The sequence below is a fragment of the Myotis lucifugus genome, unplaced genomic scaffold (assembly GCF_000147115.1).
Source record: "Myotis lucifugus unplaced genomic scaffold, Myoluc2.0 scaffold_36, whole genome shotgun sequence".
Classification (NCBI taxonomy): domain Eukaryota; kingdom Metazoa; phylum Chordata; class Mammalia; order Chiroptera; family Vespertilionidae; genus Myotis; species Myotis lucifugus.
Genome location: NW_005871084.1, coordinates 3,998,427 through 4,019,113, shown reverse-complemented (window position 1 = coordinate 4,019,113; position 20,687 = coordinate 3,998,427).

Sequence of the window (20,687 nt, the reverse complement as noted above, 5' to 3'; positions counted from 1 at the left end):
GTAAAAACTTTCACCCTTAAATTCAAACCACCACTGAATAAAACTAAAAAGTGAAACTGTGACAATACATTTATTCCTAATTCCATTTGAGAAAAAAATCTCACACTAAAATTTTATTTGCAAAATGTTTAACTTCTGATTTGAAATGTGTTTTGTTTGTAATATGAAAGTTTCAAAATGGCCCTACTAAAAACAAGGCATACAGGTTTTATATCAATCTCACAATATCCTGGAGATTTCACTTAAAATAACACGGAATATCCATATGCTTATTTATAAATTTTTTCATTCAACTAAAAATTAAGAAGCTTTTACAATAATTCTCTTTGTAATTTTATTTCTATAAATGACTTCAAAAGTTGAAATTTGTGCTCTCCTCTGCAGATCCCTCTCCTCCTCCCAACACTTCAATGCTGGATCCCCCATAGCTCAGTGCTTTGCACTGTTCCATCCTCTTCTCTATCTACACTCCCTCCTTTGGTGATTTCAACCTGTCTCAAAGCACTAAACACTACTGTCACTATCCTGAAGACTACAAAATGTATATCTTATTTTAGATCACTTCAACTATTTTCTAAACATTTAAAAGAAACTCTATCTTAGTTCAGGCAGCTATAACAAATTACTATAAATTGGGTGGTTTAAACAACAAACATTGATTTCTCACAGTTCTGGAGGCTGGGAAGTCCAAGATCAAGGTGCCAGCCAGTTCAGTTCCTGGGGAAAGCCTTCTTGCTGGTGACAGAGGCTGCTTTCACAGGAAGAAAGGGGCTGGCCCTCTTCCTCTTTTGATGACACGGATCCCATCTTGGGAGCTCCATCAGCATGACCTAATGACCTCCCAAAGCCCCCATCTTCAAACACCACCACACTAGGGCTTCAACATATACATTGCAGGGGGTCACAACAGTTCAGCCCATAGCAAATCCTAAATTTACAAGTCTATTCTGAACCTTTAGTTTTTTTTCACCCATAAATTCTCTTCTCACTGCTTTGCCTACATCAGATGATGACAACTGAATCCTTCCTGTTGATCAGACCAAAAACTCTGGAGTCACCCCTAATTCTTCTTTGTCTTACACTCCATTTTGGATCCACAAGGACATATTGTTGGCCTTTTTATTAAAATATTTCCAGTGTCTCTTTCTTTTGGCACCTAGAATGGAGCTTTTCTATAAGAAGAACTCAATACATATTTAATGATTGAAGAAAAAAGGAATATGCAAAGAATAGAAGGAAAAAGGCTAAGACTGGATGCCTTATTCACAGTAGTTTATAAGAGATTTGTGATCAAAGAATAGGCCATAAAGTCATGATCACAGAAGTATGAGAACAACTAGAAAGGAAATATGAATGAAGCCAAGGGAGGAGTGGATTTTAAGTGAGTTGTCAATCATTTCAGTAAAGAAAGAACTGAAAGATGTTCAGAAAATTTCCAACTAGAAATGTAACAGATTTCATTTGAATGGAATTGCAAAGATCACTCTGGTTTTGATGAAATGATGAAAAACAGGAAACAGGAGAGGAAGAGCCAATTTCCAGCAAAATATTGAAGCAGATACCAGATGCTTTGGGCCTCATATGGAGACATAGAAGTCAAATGAAGGATTATAGAAGCAGAGTACAGACTCTTCTATTAACAAGCTGTGCTGAATAGAATGGGGCTTATAGCATTAAGGGATAATTTTCTCAAAATGCATTAGCTTCTAGGAAAATAGTATGCAGAGGCAAAGAACCAATATGGATTAAAAGGTTGGAAATACTATTTACTAAGAATTCTCAATGGTACAGCTAAATCATTTTCCCATATTTTTCCATCAATGGTCACCATTTCTTTTAAGTTATTTTTTCCTAGCTATGCCAAGAAGTAGCTCTGTAAAGAGCTCTACACAGGAACTGTGCCTTCCCAATCCCCAGCAAATGAATTTGAAATGCCAACACCTCCCTCACCCCAGAGCTCAGCACTAACCTGGGTCCAGTGACAATAGTAAGGTCTAGGCACACTCATCCTTTTCTATCTGGAGCAAGAGGTGCCTTCTGAATCCTCTTTCTATTATTCATGGCTGAATGAACTCTCTAACTCAGCAGGGGCCATCCACTCACAGATGGGCTGCGTACATATCAAACAAGAGAGCCAGAGCCCCAGCTGCCAGGATGAGTAGACTTCAGGACCTGGCAGAGGCATGCTGACATCACCTCCAGCTATGTGCTTTCTGAAAGGGGAGGATCAGCCCTCTCAGGCAGAGGTGGTAGCCAGTGTGGATGCAGAAAAAGGCATTGGACAGAGCAAGGGATATATCAGCACACAGGCCCAAAAGTGCAGCAAGAGTGACAGAGGCTGGACTTAGCCAAGAGCCTGGCTTAACTGCCCCCTTTTAATTTTTTTTCTCTAAAGTGAGAGCAGAAGGGTCAACAACCCACCACTATGCCCTCATAAGCTCTGATTGCCTTACCATCTCTTTTTTTTATTAGCGTAGAGACCACATTTGTTGACTTGATTTATTCATTTTTTAAAAATATATGTTTTTATTTATTTCTAGAGAGAGAAAGGGAGAAGGATAGAGAGATAGAAACATGGATGAGATAGAGAAACATCATTGATTAGCTGCCTCCTGCACACCGCTTACTGGGGATCGAGCTTGCAACCTAGGCATGTGCCCTGACCTCTTGGTTCCTGGGTCAATGCTCAACCACTGAGCCAACACTGGTCGGGTGATTTATTCATTTTTGACACTTTGGTAATTGGTCTTGCATGATATTGGTATATTTTTATTTAGATGTTTTGTTACATAATATATTTTATTGTAAATATTTGAAAATAGGATCTCACTTTTATGAAATTATTTTAGATTCAAGGAAGATGATCAAATTCAGAGAGTCTAGATTTAAATATTGAACAGTAAAGAAGCCTTCATTTCCAAGGAAAGTATGAAAGAATATGTACAGAGAATTCTAATGGACAATATTGAATACATGCACACACACAAATTGATTTCTAGAGGTGTGGAAAGTGGGCCAGTTGAGATGAGTCTATTTCATTTGTCAGTAATTTCCTAAAATGGCTTTGTTAACTATTATACTTATTCTGCTCTTTATGGATATACTGAACTACTTTATCATTAACTTCAAAATAAAGGTAAGTAGGTTGCCAAGAGGAAGTGTCTCAGAAACCTGGTAGCAGAGGTTGTCCATTGGTATCACAATTCTGGAAAAACAGTGCCAACTTTGGGGAGGAGGTTATAAACTAGGCAGCTTGGATTTTAGGAAAAGTGATTCATTAAGAGGCAATATGATCAATTAGCCAGAAAAATATCAATAAAGACTCTGCACAGTGGTCTACCATTTTTTGAAACAAGTCACAAATAAATGTCCATAACTGGTCAGAACATGAATAGAGTGGTACATCCGTTGGCGGGCAGCAGCACAGTGGGGAAGTTTCATGAAAACTCCAGGAAGCTGTATGAATCAAGGCTGGCTGGATTAATTTAAGCTAAAGATGAAGAAAATATGGGACACCGGATCTTAATTTGATTATTCTAACCACAAGGGGATGAAAACATTAGAGTAGCAAAATAATGGAGTATAGCTCAAGAGATTTGGATATTGTGCGTGTGTGTTTGTTTTTTTCAAGTGTGGAGCCAATTACCAGCATTCCCTTTGGCCTAAAGGTCACATCCTCCAATTAGCAAATCATTTATGGCTTCAGAGTGGGCACTGTTCCTTCAGCAATCGATTGGGGCATACCAGTGAGAGCCTGCACCTATGGAGGTGTCTTTGCAGGCTGTTGCTGGCCACTGTCACTGGCTTTGTTCCTCTCCTTAGGGAAGATCTTATAAATTCTTTGGGATATGTTTCTCCTTTCATTTTATGTGTTTATTTGTTTTTATAGAAGCCTAAAGAACAAAACTGATCTTTTCCAATTAAGGGCTAGTATCACCAGGGTATTTGCCAATGATAAACATTCTTTTCTATTGTTTCAGATAAAATATTTATCATCCAGGAAGGAATATCCAGATGTCTGTGAAGCTTACTGTTACAAAAGTGTTCTATACTCACAGTCCCCAGTACATCACTAAAAGGGAGAAAATGTTCTCATGGCAGCCACAGAGGATTCTCAACCCCGCGAGGTGATTCTCTCATGGGTCTTACAACACCCCAGTCTTTACCTCAGAGGCCAAAGTTTTGTAGCTGTTCCTGGAAGTAATCCATATTACATTGTGAAACAATGTATTATAACCCCTAAATTAGAGAGACCTTACCATGGAGCGCCTGGATTATTTTGTGGGCATGTTGTAATTCTGTAGGATCTGGCCTCCATCTTAAATCCTGCGAAAATCTTCAGCCAGAACACCCCCAATAAATTGACCAACTCCATATCTGGCTAACTTCATCTCCATAATGTACAAGAAACAATGTTTTAAAATGGTAAATAATATATTGCGTAGTAGGCAAATCCAGGATCCTGAAGATTTAGAGTCTCAATTTACAAAGGACACTGATGAAAGTTCCTGTGGGAATGTGCTCTCTGCTACTGTCACAGACACAGCTCACTAAGTGGTCTTCATCTCTTCCAATTTCTGTTTCCCAAGTCATTCTTTTCCCATAGAGTTCAGCTACTGCTTGGTTTGGTATTTTCTTGCTGGTCTCCTTCCTGTCAATACAAGGCACCCATATTTCTCCCTGGGAAATTTTGCTATTATTAGGTTGCTCTTGAGTTTTCTCATATATTATATATTCAATAATAGAATGAATACGAACAATAAAATGGCAATAAACACATATCTATCAACAATTGAATCTAAAAAAATAAACAGACAAGCAGAACAGAAACAGACAGAGAGAACATTTTGATGGTTGTGAGATGGCACAGAGGTTGGGGGGATGTATGAAAAAGGTAAAGTGATTGAGAAGTACAAATTGGTTATTACAGAATAGTCATGGGGATGTAAATTACAGCACAGGGAATATAGTCAATAATATTCTAATAACTATGTATGGTGTCTAAAGGGCACAATTTATTGGGATGATCACTTGGAAAGTTACATACTGTCTAACCACTGGGATGTTCATGTGAAACTAATATAATATTGCATGTCAACTATAATTGAAAAATAAAAAATGATTTAAATTAAAAAATAAATCATATTAAAATGCACATATTTAACAAAAGAGAGCTAAATGCATTTCATTCTTTTATAGTTTATCTACTGTAACAATTTCCATCATTTATGAGTATAATGCAATGGGTAGAATACTCACCTTAAATTGATTTAAACAATGAAGATAATTTATTGCTCTCATTAACATTTTATGAACAGGGCTATTTCTCATGATACTTTTTCCAGAGGCTTAAGTAATATGTTCAGGACTCATTTTCTCTCTTTTTCTCTAGTCTGCTTCCTACAGAGTGAGCTCCATCCACAGCCTTTGCACAGTGGCTTCCAGAGTCTCCATTAATAATCCCTGTTTCAAAGTCTTAATTCTCACACCACATAGTAAGAGAAAGAAAAGGTGTCTCCTGTCCACGTCCAAGGATTCATCAGTCCTTATTGTGTCTGAGTGACACATCCAGCCCTTATTGTGACACATCCAGGCTTGGATATGTCAACTGGATTCCACCAAACAGTGCTAATCCAGGAGGGGTGGGTGCATTTCCCACAAGATATTAGGGTACTCTTGGTAAGAATGAGAAAATGGTTATTTGTTGACACCCAAGGAATATCTGCATATTTACTATAACATTACCTACAACATAGTCAATGTTGCTGACATTTACAAAAGTAAATCCATGCTGACTTTACACAGGCCTCCCTCCTTTGCTGAAGTCCTTTAGATTTCAGCTTTACCTTATGGTTATAGCACTGCAATAAACCCCATCTCTCAAGTTTTTAACTGTCCACTGATGAGATTAAGGAACATAATCTGAGCTTCTTCTTCTCCATCTACCAGGCCCTAATTCACACTGATTAGCTGTGTTAGCCATTGACTAAGAATTATCTCTTATGAACTCCAATGAAAATAGCTGTACAACATTGGGCCTCTAGTTAACAACTCTATTTTATTCACTTAAAAATTTATTAAGAAAGAAAGGGAGGGAGGGAGGGAGGGAGGGAGAGAGAGAGAGAGAGAGAGAGAGAGAGAGAGAGAGAGAAAGGAAGGAAGGAAGGAAAGAAGGAAGGAAGGAAGGAAGGAAGGAAGGGAGGAAGGACGGAAGGAAGGAAGGAAGGAAGGAAGGAAGGAAGGAAGGAAGGGAGGGAGGGAGGGAAAGAAAGAGCTATTACTAATTTCTATCCCAGAAAACAATGTATTCTTAGCAGTTGGTATTCTACATGGTCCCTGGAATTTGCTCTTCAATCTTGTTAACTCAAGTTGATAAGAAAGAGAGACTCTATGTTCCAGGGGTCCTGGCCAACCAGAATGCAGGTATAAAAGCCAGAGCCAGTGAATTTTTAAAGTAGGTTCTGAATGTCAAAGTTAAGTGACTACATTAAAATTCTGGTTTAAAAGAAAACATTTTCATCAGAAAAATATTTTCATCAGAAAAAATACAAATATAGATTCATAGCATGCATAGTTCATTTTATCTTTTGATACAAGCAATTCTGCCCTTTTCTGATGGTAGATTTTTCCAGTGTTAGATGTTTTTCTTTAATATATTTTTATTGATTTCAGAGAGGAAGGGAGAGGGAGAGACAGAAACATCAATGATGAGAGAGAATAATTGATCAGATGCCTCCTGCAAGCCCCATACTGAGGATCTAGCCCGCAAACCTGGATATATGCCCTGACTGGAATTCAAACCCTGACCTCCTGGTTCATAGGTAAATGCTCAACCACTGAACCACTTTGAGGATTTTCAAAGTGCAGTCCTCAAATTGGCATCACTGGAATTATCTGAGAACCTGCTAGTAAAGCAGAATCCCACTAAACTTAATGAGTCAGAATCTGCATTTTAACAAGGTTTCCATAAGAATTATACATGCACTGAAAATGGAGATGCTGTGCTGTATAGCTGGAATACGCCAGTGAGAATCCCTCCCCTCTAGCTGCAAGGAACTGAAAACAAAATAAAAGTGTCTTGGTCATAGACGGGAAGAAAAATTATTAATCTAAGTCTCCATCTAGAGAAGCTAGGAAAAGAAAAGCAATCAAGCCCAAAGAAAGTAGACAGAAGGTTATAATAAAAGTAATAACCAATGAAATAGTAAACAAAAGTACAACAAAGAAAATCAACAGAGTTAAAATAGGTTTTTTAAAAAGATTGGTAAAATTAATCAAATCCTAGTTAGATTTATCAAGGGACAAATAGAGGAAACACAAATGATCAATTTTGGGAATAAAAAAGAGGGGAGACCATGATTGCTCCTATAGACATTAAAGGGTAATGAGTTAATTTATATAGAACTATACATCAACATATTTGACAAGACAGATAAAATTGAAAAAATCTTTGAAAAAAATTACTTACAAGAACCAACAGAAGTAGAAAATCTGAACACCTATTTATGCATGGAAGACATTGAACTGATAAAGGCTTTCCTATAAATAAAATTCTAGACCCAGGTGGCTTAATAAACAAATTTCCCCAAACTTTTGAAGAAAAAAATAATTGTAACTTTGCACTAAAATTTCCAGAGATGAGGGAAAAAATGAACTTCCCAATTTATTTTATGAGGCCAGCAAACTCTTGCTACCAAAAATTGATAAGGCCACTAAAAGAAAGGAAAATTATAGATCAATCTCTCTCATGCACATAGATATAAAATCTTTTTTTTAAGATATAAAATCTTAAACAAAATATGATCCAGTAACATATAAAAAAGGACAATACCTTAATACTAAGTGCATGTCTAGAGTGCAGAGGTATCTTAACATTTGTACATTTCCATATTAATTTTTTTAAGGAGAAAAATTTTACAACCATCTTAGTAGATGCAGAAATGTGTTTGATATGTAATAGAATAAAAAAGCACGGACCTCAAAGATAAATTTAATATATGTAAGACTTCTACTCTGAAAATTAACTATAAAATATTAATAAGAAAAATCAAAGAAGATCTAAATAAATGAACAGAAATGCCATGGTTTAATGGATTATAAGATTTAATGCATGAAGTATGACAACCCTTCCCAAGCTGGCCTATAGTGCTCATTCAATATCAATAAAAAACCCTGTAGGTTTTTATGGGTATTAATAAACTGATAGTAAAATATATATGAAAATACAAAAAAAAGCAAGAATAGTAAAGACCATCTTGAAGAAAAATATATAAATAAAGTGGTTACACTACAAGTTACCAAGACTTAGTATAAATGTATAGTAAATATAACAATGGTTTGGGTGCAAGATAAAAAAAAGAAAAGACCAGTGGACCCGATAGAGTTCAGATACAGAGCCACACATATATGGTCATGTGATTTACAACAAAGTAAAGTGAAAAAGAATGATCTATTTCAAGAAATGTAGGTCACTTACTAGTAGATATTCACATGGGAACAAACTAATTCCTGACCCCACAACATTATATAGCAATATAAAGTCAAAATGGGTCAAAGATTTACACATAGAGGGTAAGTAATGAAGCTTTTACAAAATTACATAGGGAAATATATTCACAAACTTGGCAAAGATTTCTTAAAGAGGATACAAATGCACTGATGTTAAGAAAAATTTGATGAAAATTAACATTAAAACTAATTTCTGATAATCAATTTACACTATTCCCAGCAGGAGGTCCCCTTAGCTTCCATCAAACATTCAGACTTAAAAGCTTAATAGGCTATATTTCATGTGGGTTTACCCAGAAGTGTATTGTCAGGGCACCACCAGGTGTCTTCTAAGCAATACACAGAGCAGGACATTTCACGTATAGTGATGGGACACAGGATCCACCCTAGCTAAATGCCTCAGTACTGAAAATGGAAGCGTCTTGTAACAAAATGAAAGGCATGGCTTTATGGTCTCTGCAAAGGACATGCTCATTTATACAATTCAATGCAGTTCATGACTTGGGTCATTTTTGCCCAAAGCAACCCAATTGACATCTTACCCCTATTGGGTTGCCAGAAGAACAGAGCTAGAAAGTTAACTAGAGGTCAAATTCAAATTCTCCAGCAAAACAGGGTAGAACTGCTATCAAACACACACACACACACACACACACACACACACACATACACACACACACACACACACACACTCAAAAGGAAAAAGTCAAGCACCTAGTTTTAAAAATTGACCAAAGATTTTAAAAGAGAATATTAAAAAGCCAACTATATAAAAAGGAGTCAACTTAATTAGACAACAGGGAAATGTAAATTAAAACCATAGAGATACACATACCAGGATTTGCATATGCTGCTATAGAATTATAATTAGGGATAACCATTTTAGAAAACTCCTTGACAGCATCTACCAAAGCTGAGCATATTTATATATTATGATGCAGCAATTTTAATAATAGGTATATATTGAAGACAAATGTATATGCCTGTTCATCAAAAGACGTGCAGTGGAGATCTAATGTATAGTATAGTGAGTATAGTCAACAATATTATAAACTTCAGAGTTGCTAAAAGACAAAAATCTTAAAATTGTTCTCAATACACACAAAAAAATGATAAATGATAATATGTGGCATGAAAAAGTACTAGCTTACACTATTGTAGTAATCATATTGCATATATAAATATATCAAGCCAATGTTGTACATCTTAAACTTACATAATGTTATTTAACAATTATATCTCAATAAAAAAGAAAAAAGACACATGCAAGAATGTTCATAACAGCACTCAATGTTTGTAATAGTGTAAAAATAGTGTTAAATTATTTGTAAAACAATAAACTAGTCAAATGTCTATCTATACTAGAATTGATTAATAAATTATGGTTTATATTAGAATTGTATGTAACAATAAAGAATGAATGGCCCTACCAGTTTTCTCAGTGGATAGAGCTTTGGCCTGCAGACTGAAGGGTCCCAGGTTCGATTCCAGACAAGGGAACATGCATAGGTCGCGGGCTCAATCCCCCATAGGGAGCGTGAAGGAGGCAACGGATCAATGATTCTCTCTCATTACTGATGCTTCTATCTCTCTCTCCCTCTCCCTTCCTCTCTGAAATCAATAAAGATGTCTTAAAAAAAGAATGAATTAACTTCATTTATTCCTAACAACTGGGATTTATTTTACAAACAAAAATTTAGCAAAGAAGCCAGATACATAAAAGTACATATTACATAATTCTCTTTCAATAAAGTTCAAAAAAAGGCATAAAGATCTCTGGTGTTAATGGCTAACTTTGTGAATAAGAGGTGCATCTAGGGTTCTGGGATATTTTGTTTCTTGCCTGGGGTGATAGTTACATGAGTATATTTGTGAAAATTCAACAGGTGTGTAGTCATAATTTTTGCACTTTTCTGAATGTTATACCGCAAGAAAAGCACTACTTAAAGGGGGATGGGAGTTTTTTGGCTGAAAACACTGGAAAAGTTAGAGCTAATACAAGTCAGGCATTGTTTGACCAGAGATTCATCTGCCTTTCCCTGGAGCTCCCTGGGTTCTTCTTTCCTTCATAGGTTAGATTCATTACTAATGTTGCGTACCTTGTTTGTGGAATAGGGGCCAGCAATAAAAAAAAGGCTTATTTATTTACTTATTTACTTATTTATTTATTTATTTATTTATTTATTTATTTACTCTTAAACTAGTGACCTGGTGCACAGATTCGTGCATATTGAAAGGAAATTAATTAGAAGGTGGCCGGTGGGGCGGGACTGGGCAAGACTGGCCAGACATGCCCTGTAGCCAACCTCCTGTGGTCCCTCCCAGGCCAGCTGCACTTGGGGTGGCGCCAGGGCTCTAAGGGCATCTGCAGAGTGAGTGGGGTCCCTCTGGCAGGTGGGGGTCCCTCGACCTAGCTTGAAAGGATCCAGCTGTAACTGGCTCTCTGACATCCCCCAAGGGGTCCTAGAGTGCGAGGAATCGGGCTCCTTCCTCTCCAGTTCCAGGGTGCACCACTTGAGAACCGCCAATGCCAAGTCACCGCGGCTCCTGCATTGAGTGTCTGCCCCCTGGTGGTCAGTGAGCATCATATCGACCGGCCAGTTGGCTGGTCGTATGGTCACTTAACCTTTTATATATAGAGAAATATTTTTTATTGATTTCAGAGGGGAAGGGAGAGGGAGAAAGAGATGGAAACATCAATGATGAGAATCATTGATTGGTTGCCTTCTGCACACCCCACACTGGGGATTGAGCCTGCAACCCAGGTATGTGCCCTGATCAGGAATTGAACCATGACCTCCTGGTTCACAGGTTGATGCTCAACCACTGAGCCACACAGGCTGGGCAGGCTTTTTTATGTATTGTTCACATCAGGGAGAGAGAAAGCTTGTTTCCCCAAACATCCAACAAACATCCTGTCCTCAGTGTCTTTCTCATTGCCCCAACTGGAGCCGATATGTAGTCATGGGAAAGCTTGAGCTACCTTGTTTAGGCTGGGTCACTGCCCATCCCTGGAACAATCACTGGGCAGGGGACATGTGACTATGTTGATTGATGTAAGTCTATTAGGGCACACTGCTATAGCTACGGATGACACCAACAGGGTGCTCCCCACAGCGGAGGGGCAACTCCCCAAAGCAAACTATGCTCTTAGGAAGGGGGATGCATTAGTTAGAGCTTCAGCAAGTTTGGATGTCAGATCCCAAAGAGTAATTGAGAAGGGTTTAACAAGGGTAATATTTGCAAAGGTGTGGGCAGGGCTAAGGAAAACAAGAGATGTTAAAGCACCTTGTAAAGCAACAGCAGGAAACTGGTGATGGCCCTCGACCTGAGTACATAATAGGCTATAGTTTGGGAAAGCTGGAGATATTACATGTAGCTATAGAGGGGGTTGCTTATTAGGATCTGCAGCTTTTGCAACAAGACCTCAGCCAATCAATAGAAACACATTAGGGAGAGAGCCAGGGAAATGAACACCCTGACCTCAAACTTCTTTTTTTTTTTTTTTTTTACCTCTAATCTCCTTTTGTTCAATTTTGCTGGAAGCTAGAGGGGAAGGCAGACATTGATAAAGTCTGTCATATTTAGCTTCTTTAGGCACAAAGTATGATGTAGAGAAGGAAGGAGTGAACCTGGGAGAACAAATGAAAAATGTTCCATACAAAGGTAGAAAGGATGCTTGTGTAGAAAATTTATAAATACCTACTATAAGAGTTAAGTCATAAAAGCATCCTTTTAAAAAGAGTATCACAAGCAACTGTCAGGACTCTCCTCTCCAACCCTCCAGGCAGGCATTTCCTGTCGTAAACATTTTCAGTTTAGGGAGACTCACTATTTTGTGAACACTGCAATGTAGGAGCTGAAGTCATTGGCGCCAAATCACCATAATTAAAGTCTGCCCTCAGGGAAGAAGTCCATGCTTTTCTGCTTTACAGAAACTAGACTATTCAACTCTTCCTTTAAATGTGTTACCAGTTGTCTTAATAAATCCAAATTTTCCTTAAACTGGCTAAATCCTTTCCCTCTTGATTACAAACTTAAAAAAAAAGAAAGAAATGCAGAAACTTTTTAGAACTGAGGAGAGAACAGTGGGAACCTACTTAGAGGATATATTTGCCTGGCGGGGAAGAAACTGTGAGAAAAAAAAGCTTGGCGATAACAAAATATTGTCAGCATCTTGGGAAAATTAAGTGTGATGTTCCTATTGAACTGTTGTGCCTCTAGAGAACAAGTTGTGTGCTTACATATTTTATAGACACAATATCTTCCTAGATTTCTCTTGGAAAGACTTCTTTTTGTAGAACTCCCATAAGAGTTCTATAAAAATTTTTCGCCTGAGTTTTAAATGTAGTAAAAAGTTTAATTTAAGATCGTTTAAATCCATCTGTAGTCTGCCTACTTTCCTTTTCCACCAAAGTTCTAAGTCATATTCTAGGAAGAGCTATCATTACAGAACTCAGATTTCCCGAGTTTGAACTGTGTTATAAAAGTTTTACATGTTAAATTTCACGCAACTTACATCTTTGTTCAACTTTATGAATCGCACACACTAACATGACAAATTATCCAGTAAGCATCATAAACCAAAATGAAAAATCTTCCACACAATACTTCTAAGTTTGTTACAAAAAGATGACTAAACTATATAAGCAGCAGACGATGAAGAATCAACCTAAATTAGCTGAGTTTACTATATTACAAGATACATTTGATCTCAACACTTTATGACATAAGCTTTAAATTTTTTTTGAATTTATTGAGGTAACATTGGTTAATAAAATTATATAGGTTTCAGGTATACAATTCTATTATACATTATCTATATGTTGTATTGTGTGTTCACCACCCAAAGTCAAGTCTCCTTCCATCATCATTTATCCCCCTTTCCTTCTTCTACGCACCCCACCTCCTTTCCCTCTGCTTATCACCATTCTACTGTCAGTGTCTTTGAGGGTGTTGTTTTTTTTTCTACATTCCTTCACCTATTTCAACCAGCCCTCAAACCCCCGTCTCCTCTGACAGCTGTCAGTCTGTTCTCTGTATCTGTGAGTCTGTTTCTCTTGTTTATTTTGTTCATTAGATTCATCATCTAAGTGAAATCATAGTATTTGTCTTTCTCTGACTGGCTTATTCCACTTAGCACAATACTCTTCAGTTCCATTCATGCTGTTGCAAAACTAAGATTTCCTTCTTTTTTAAGGCTAAATAGTATTCCATTATGTAAATGTACCACAGCTTTCTAATATGATGTAAGTTTTAATGATAGGCACAATACTTGTGTTCTATGGCAATTATGTAATTGATGTGTAGTTCATATAAATGCCTATACTTGATAAGTTTACAAAACAACTAATTAAGAGTTTCAGGGTAAAATCAAATCAAAATTTGCTGAAAATAGACCTGAAGTCATCTAAATATCTTGAGTTTATAGCCAGAGGTATATGTTTGCCTTCCCCATAGTGATTTCTCAATATCGTTAGGTTATCCTGAGAGCTCACAATGGAAGATGTATATGGTTGCCATGGTAATTGATTTCTCAACCTCCATTTTATTACAAATAATTGGTCAAAGCAAGTTGTGGTAACAGTGTTCCCTTGCCAAAGGGAAGTATAGACATGTAATCAAATTCTGGCCAAGAAGAATCTCCTCACCATTAAAACAGGAGACATAAGGTACCAATGTTTCTTTATTTTACTGATGATATTGCTTTGTGTGGATGTGATGCTTTGAACTACTCGAGTCATTTTGTAATCACTAGGTTAGTGGACAGAAGAGAAAATACTGATACCTTAAAGATGGCAAAGCCTGGAGATAGAAAGAGCCTTGTCCCTGATGACGTCACTGGGCCACAGAACTAACCAACTCAGGAGCCTGAAAACCCCAGGCCTCAGTTTCCTCATATGTAAAATGGAGAAAATTCTAATACTTACCTTAGGGGTTACTATCAAGAATAAGAGTCAATATATAGAGAGTGCTTAAAATAATCCCTGACATAATCTCAATAAAGAATACTTGTTATTATCACTCTAATCCCATATTAACAACTGTATGAGATCATTCATTTACCATTTATATGTGTCTGTTTTTTTTCCATTGGGATTTCTTGTTTAGTTACAGCAGAATATATCTTAACTGACACTGTATGCCTGTGCCCAAATCTATACTAATAATAGAGGAATATGCAAATTGTCCGGGATGCCATCACAGTAACATAATGACTGAACAGCAGGTTGCGTAGGAGACAGGCCGGCAGAGGGATAGTGAAGATGACAAATGACTGACAGCAGCTGCGTGGGGTGACTAGACTGGCAGGGGGCAGTAAGGGGTGATCAGGCTAACAGGCAGAGCTGGTTTAGGGGTTATCAGGCTGGCAGACAGGGTGAGCAGTTAGGAGCCAGAGGTTCCGGTTTGTAGAGGGGATGTTCGACTGCCGGTTTAGGCCAGATCCCTGGGATCAGGCCTAAACCGGCAGTCGGACATCCCCTGATGAGTCCTGGATTGGAGAGGGTGCAGGCTGGGCCGAGGGAACCACCCCCACAGCATGCACAAATTTTGTGCACCAGGCCTCTAGTATATAAATAAGGCTAAAAAAAGATGGAGACTGAAGTTCCAAGTCATACTTCTTTTTCTCTGGACAACTCTTATGAAGGTCCATTCTGCTTTATTTAATCAGAGAAAGACTAAGACAAGCAGCGATGTGAAGGGGGAGATGATGATGGTGTTTCCTGAGGATTGTCAACGTGATATTGCCCCTCGGGATAAATTTTAAATATGAGCTGAAAACTAAGTGGTGTGATTTTTAAAGAGCTCTGTCCCAAGATTTCACTCTAACTAAAATTCTGCTGTTGAGGAGTACATGTTATTGGAGAAAAATAAAATATTGAGGAGAGTGCAGCTAGGTAAATTGTCATTCACATCTCACTTTAAAATTAATTCAATAGGGATGCTTTCCAGACATCTAGCTACACACAGTAGGGAAACTGGATGGGAGGGAGAGAGGAAGGAGACACTACTTTAAAAGGAAAATGATAAGCAGTCTTGAATAAGAGCATTTTAAGAGAAGAGCTACCTGGCCAAAGGAATATAAGGTTAAAGATAATGGGATTCCTGGGATAAAGCAAAATAAGCAAAAATTTTGTGAGGGGGTATAGATAAAGGAATGAGAAGGAGGTAGTATAACAGAATGTTGAAAAGTGATAACAGAATTGAGACTCAATGTGTAAAAGTTGACACTAACAACATGGAGGCAGATGTGCTGGAACTATGTTCTGACTTAATACTATTATACTCCTCTCATTCTATGAGATTCTAAATTGAATGAGAACAGAGTTTATATTTTATACATTTTTACATTCTTTCATAGAGTTTAAGAACATGACACATACTTTAAAAATTCTTACTCAGTTATAGTAATTAAAACCACCAAATTTATGTAGTCTAGTGAAAGCCATAACCTATTTTTTGTATACACTTTTTTTCAATGTAGCTTTCACAAATAATGCACTGGCCTTGAAAATATGATGTTCACTTTTTATTCCACATTCTATTTCAGCAGATTTGAAGTTGTGTTTTTAAAGTATCTGTTCCATTTTGATTTTTAAAGTAGACTTCAAAGGTCGGAGCACTACTTAGTCCCAGGATGCTTTTCAAGGTCATTGCACATCATTTTTGCTTCTTCTATTTTATCCCAGGAATCTTTGGCTTAAGATAAATTTGACAAAACAGTAATGAGAAAACAACAACAACCATACTCAGGAAATTTTAAAGTTGATAAATCAGCCAAAGGTAGTTCCCAAGGGGAATGAAAATCAATGCTAAAACTCTCCATAAAAGTCCATGAAATCCCCAGCTTCTGCCATTTGATTTTTATATGTGCTTGGCTTTTATATTGCTTGTTGAATTTACCTTGATTTCCATATACAAGCATTGTGGATCTGTCCAGTGTGTTCTTTTAGAAAACAAATATGATGCCCAAAGCTCCTTTGAGTAAGATATCTTAACACCAGGGCCCTGAGATCCCAATTAAATAAAGGTCGGGAGTTGTTTACTGGACATCTGCTTACAGTGAACCACCCAAAGAAAAATTTCATAACTAGAGGTCCAGAATCCTTCCATAGAATAGGGCATATGCCTTGGTGGCATACATATGAACTTAAAAAGATCCACAAAGATATTATTTTGTTTCATATGTTGGAGGGCTGATCCTGACCATTAGAACTTCTGGAGACTTTTGAGAATTTATTTCTCTACTCCTGGTGGCTACCAGATATATGAAATCTTTCTCAGTCAGCTCAGGCTGCTATAATAAAATTACACTAACTGGGTGACTTACAAACAATATAAACCTATTCCTCACAGTTCTGGAGGCTGAAAGTCTAAAATGGGCACCAGCATGATGCAGTTCCAGAGAAGGCCTGCTCTGGTTTAAAGCAAGCTTCATGTTGTATCCTCAGAGGGCAGAAGGAGAAAGCTAGCTCTCTAGTGTCTTAAAATCCCATTCATGAGGCCTCCACCCTCATGACCTAATTACCTCCCAAAAGCCCACCTCCAAATATGGTTACATTGGGGATGTGATTTCAGTACATGAATGTTGAGGGGATACAAGCATTCAGTCCCCAGCAAAGTCAATTTATGGTAAGTCAGTTTGCTGAATCTGATACTTTGGCACTTCCCAAGAGCACCTCAAATCAGAGGCTGTTGGCAACTGCTCTAAGGTTATTATGTGCCCATCTACTTATGTAATCATACTGGTTTTGGGTTACTCATTAATATGATAGAAATGGTGGTTCAAACATGCATACCCCATGAAAGGTGGTATTGTGGTACCACCAAGAAATATTTTCCATACAGAGATTGTTTGGTATTCTTTCTGTTCAAGAAAAAAATTAAGCCACCTTAGGTTGAATAGATATTCCAAGTTCAAAGGACGTTTTTAGCAATATTTTACATTTTGAGTTAACTTTTTGAAATATAAAGTTACTAATCAGTAAAAAGTATCTCTGAGAAGCAAAACATGACACAATAAATATTTTATCTCAATGTTTCAATGCTTGCATGATTATAAGAATCAGACATTGAATTTGTGTGATATTTTATTCTACCACTACTCAAGTAACAGATTTTTAAACCTGAGATATTGATTCTTCCAAGACAAGGAAAGCAAGCAAAAATGAGAGAAGTGAAATATTCAAAGTTATTAGAGGACAGAACCGAGAGGAGTAAAAGCTGTGTCATCATCAGTAGTGTTAGTTGTGAGTGTGGCTTATAGTGGTTAGTGTCAAGAAATAAAAATAATAAGCCTGGCTGGTGTGGCTCAGTGGTTGAGCATCAAATCATGAACCAAGAGGTCACTGGTTTGATTCCCAGTCAGGGCACATGCCGGGGTTGTGGGTGCAATCCCCAGTAGCAGGCATGCAGGAGGCAGCTGATCGATGATGTTTCTCTTTCAACGATGTTTCTGTCTCCCTATCCCTCTCCCTTCTTCTCTCCCTAAAAATTAAAAATAAAAAAATTTAAAAAAGAATATGCCCACAAAAAGCCTACAGGCTACTTTGGTAGACAATTCATAGCCTTTTTAAATTTTTAATTATTTATTTTTCTTTTTATATCTAAAATGCCAAAGAAATGAAAAACAACTTTTATATCCAAGAGAATGTGAAAGAAGAATGGAAGAGGTGGCTTGAGTGAGGACAGGAAGGAAGGGATTACCAAGATGAAGAAAGGGAGCAGAGTAGACAGGCTGAATGTGACCGTGTGCACATCAGATCCAGAGAATAATAAATAGCTCGGCTTTGCTGAATTATAGAGCTCAAGCAGGAGTTTAAAGAGGTAAGTTCTGGACTGTAGAGAAGACTTGGTGTTCAGGGACCGCTTGACACTCTACTGTGGTATTTTATTAATGTTTTCCAAGTACACATAATAGTAATGAAAATCATATTAATACTTGATTAATATGTCAAAAATCTGTTTAGCATATCCTATCATTTTCAAACAGTGTTAAGCACTTTTAATGATTTAGCTAATATAACCATTGCAACATCCTTGAAATAAATATTTCCTTCTAAAAATTTACAGAGGATGAACTTTGGGACTGGCAAGGTTGAATACCTAGCCCAGGTTCATGTAGCAAGGAAAAGGTAGATAAAGCCCACCAATATGGAACACCTCCAAAACAGCTTCCTTTGTTAAACATGAGTCTAGAAACCCAAACTTATTTCCATTATCCAATCTATAATTTCTGAGTTTGTAATGTGGCCTTCAACGAAAAGACTGCTGGAAAAATTGGTGCTTATTTCTTTCAGCAGCTCAACATGGAGAAACTCACCCCAAAACTTCAGCCTTCCAGGAATATGTCCTAGTGGGGTAGATAGTTGTATCTCTTCCTAGAGTCTCAAGGCACTTTTTAAAAGGAATCATATGAAAACCAGACAGGGAGAATGAATGATATATCATTCATTCTCCCTGCCTGGTTTTCATAAGCAAGCCACTACTCCAGCTGTGTGATATTTAACGTAGTATTAAATAAGGAACATTCAAAGGCCATTTTTAGCATCAAAGTAAAATTCCTCACAAGTATATCTGAGTATACAATTTAGGAGACAAACGGTATAGATATGTTAAAAATTCTGGATGCTTTTTGAGCTGAACAAAGAGTGACTAATTAAGCATAGAACATACTGTCAGCAGGAAAGGGGAGGGTGATGATTCAGTTTGGGGTAAGTGGATGGTAAAACAATGTTTTGGCACTTTATTGGATGTGCTTTAAACATCCCTGGCATGTGGATTTTAATAATCTTTGCAGTGTTCAGCCTTTCTAACTTTTACTGAGCTGTGATTTCAGTGTGAAATTTCCCTCTCTGCCCCCTCAATGCTCTTTGTGAATTGCAGACAGGTGCAGAGAGTACAGCCTGCAGTGGTTTTATTGTCCTTTTCATACAAATTTCACCATCAAAGTTGTTTTGTCTACCCCTTCTGCAATACTTAAGAAATTCACCATCAAACATTTATGTGATTATGGTTGGGTTCCAAATATATTCACAAAGCAAGATTAGGACTATGGTCACAATGCTCTGGGCAAAGAGGATTAAAAGTCGTATTTGGATCTTTTCCTGGGGCTCCAAAACTCATAACCAGGAGCCTGGGTAGATGCTAAATTTTCTTCTGAAGTAAGGTAGTTTAACTTATTCCAATGTTGGCGTCTCCACATCTTCTGACCAGATAACTAATTATATCTCAAGATACTATTAAAAGGTATTTTTAATTGGTCTTGAATGTTTCTTTACTCCTGTGTTAGGGTCTTGGTCTTGTTTCATCCAGCTCCCTACTTCTGCAGTCCTCCTTCACTCACTCTTGAAGCTCACCTGTAGGATCAGCTTCATCCCAAGTGTGAGGACAAACCTCACCTTAGGAAACACAGCTTCAGGAAGCGATTCTCAAACGCTCCATCAAATCACCCTGGTTCACGATCAACTCCTTTGCATCCAGATTCTAAGCATTGGTAACTGCGTCTCTGGATGGCTCCCTGTCCTTTTTATCTGCCAAGAGCCCCAGCCTCCAGGATTTAGAATGACCAGAGTCCAGCTACCTGCTGTCTGAGGGTACTGCATGCTGCCAACAAACATCATCCTGACCTTTCCTGCCCATCTCTGAAGAGCCCTGACCATGTGAGTATCCCATTCCCATACTGGCCTTGGAGGAAGAGAAGGTCCTTACAACTTGTGCTTTCTGTTGGTCAAGTGCTTGCGTGACACTGTCCACACCCTGGACCTCAATGCGTTATTTTTTGCCCTACTATTTAGATGCACTTTTGCCTGCTGAATTACACCTCTGCCTGGTCCTGACCCTTGGCCTGTTGGCTCTTGTACCCCAGCCTTGTGGATACACAATTCTATGTGCTGGCTTCTACTGTTTTGTGCCATCCCACAGGAGCTATCAAACCATATCTAACTGACACAATTTATTCTAGGCTCAATTCTCATTCCTTTTACTTACATGAGATGTGGTCCCAAACAAGTTACTTTATTTTCCAAAGCCTCAGTGTCCTTATCTACAAAGTAGGGATAATAAATTCTAATCATGTATTTATGTGATTATTAAATTATATGGACATATAAAGAGCCCAGTATAGTTTTGGGCAAATTATATATATATATATATATATATATATATATATATATATA